The 1,713-nt window shown below is 59.4% G+C and overlaps 1 protein-coding gene across 2 annotated transcripts in view; it reads right to left on the bottom strand.

The window, feature by feature from the left end:
- Positions 1-1,713, bottom strand: part of PTPN3 (protein tyrosine phosphatase, non-receptor type 3) — a 303,867-nt gene that overhangs the window by 84,268 nt on the left and 217,886 nt on the right. The window lies entirely within an intron of this gene.

The following is a 1,713-nucleotide window of genomic DNA, read 5'->3' as shown; positions in this document are numbered from 1 at the left end:
GCGGGGCTGGACGTGGAGCAGCAGAGGGGAGGAAGGGAGGGGTTACCCGGGGTTGAACGCAGAGTGGGGGCGTGGGGGTGGTGCACGGCTGAACGCAGAGCAGCAGCAGCAGCACAGAGAGGTGGGTGGCGGCAGCCATATGCAAAGTCCGCCCCCCGCCCGTCATTCTTGACAGGCAATTCACTAGTGTTACTACATGGAGGACAGCAATGCATTATTTCCCAAGGCCACTGAGAGTTGGTCAAGTAATGGTTGGCTTAATTAGATTCAGATTAGATATTAGCAGTGGTGCCCACCCTTCCTGCCCTGCTGGCCTGATCTGGGCTCCCCACAAGACCAGATATTTAACAGTAGGGGACTGGTAATTAACTCTGCCGCTGGCCCCCCAACACCAAATTTCCATACCCTTCAGGAGATGAGATTTGGACACCAAGATTTGGGAGGCGGGCATGCTAGAAGGGAGGGACAGGATACAGCTGGACCTGGACAGGTTACAGGGGTGGGCAAATGAGAATAGGATGGGATTCAATACTGAGAAGAGCAGGGTACTGCACTTGGGCAGTAAGAACCAACAGCATACCTATAGGCTGGGGAACTCCCTTCTCAAAAGCACAGTGGCAGAAAGAGATCTTGGAGTCATTATTGATTCCAAAATGAACATGGGCCACCAAGGTGAGGACGTGGTCAGTAAAGCCAACCGCACCTTGTCATGCATCCACAGGGCTAAGGAGGTGATCCCTCCCCCTCTATGTGACACTGGTCAGGCCACGCACTAATTGTGAATGTGGTTTTGGAGTCCCACACCCAGGCTCAGCTCCACTTCCATCACTGCTGCCTCCAGGCTGCCCCATGGGGCAGCAGCACAGAGGACTGCAGGGCAGCCCGGGAAGCAGGCTCTGGATGGCTGCCATTGGGGGGGGGGGGGCACACAGACAGACACGCAGTCTACAGGTGGCTAGGAACACAGCCCAGTGGTGTATAGAGCAGCACCCAGTAGGCAAGTCTGTGAAGTGGAAGGGGCATGGGGTGGGGCAGATGGAGGCCCCCAGGGTGAGGGAGGGAGTGGGGCAAAGGCAGGGGCAGGGGCAGGCCATAGGATGGAGCCACAGGTGTCTTATCCAGAGGTGCGGTGGGGCTCCCACCACTGCGCACACCCCAGGGGAGATATGGGGGGGCACGTGTCCTCCAGATCTGAGAGTGGGGTTGAGGTTGGCTGCTGCAGTGGGCTAGGTCTCTGTGCCCTGCTGCCAGTGCCCCAGTAGCCATGCAACACCATGTCGTGCCTCTCACCAGGTGGGCAGGTGATGTGGTGCAGCCACCACCCAGCTCCCAAGGCAACGGCAATTGGGTGCAGAGCCCCAGCCCTTAATCAGCAGCCCGCCTCCATCCCACACACAAAATTGAGGGGCACATGCCCCTCATGTCTCCCCGAGGGTGTGCGCAGCCCCCGCATGAACCACTCACGGCAACGTCCCTCGACCTACCCTGGCCCTGGGGCCCCATTCACTCCAGTCCTTGCCCCTGCCTCTGCCCCAATGCCTCCCTCAATGTGGGGGCCTCGATCTGCACCCCTGCCCCTTCCCTCCCCCATACCCTTTCCCCGTCAGAAACTTACCTGCTGGGCCGTATGTGTCCCCCTCATTGCCAAACCACAGCCCCCCCCAGCCCTGCTGCTGTCCCTCACTCCTGACCCACAGTACCCCACATCCTGCC

The sequence above is a fragment of the Gavialis gangeticus genome, unplaced genomic scaffold (assembly GCF_001723915.1).
Source record: "Gavialis gangeticus isolate Ggan-Ray unplaced genomic scaffold, GavGan_comp1, whole genome shotgun sequence".
In the NCBI taxonomy this organism is placed as follows: Eukaryota; Metazoa; Chordata; order Crocodylia; family Gavialidae; genus Gavialis; species Gavialis gangeticus.
This window is presented reverse-complemented; position numbering and strand designations above follow the sequence as displayed.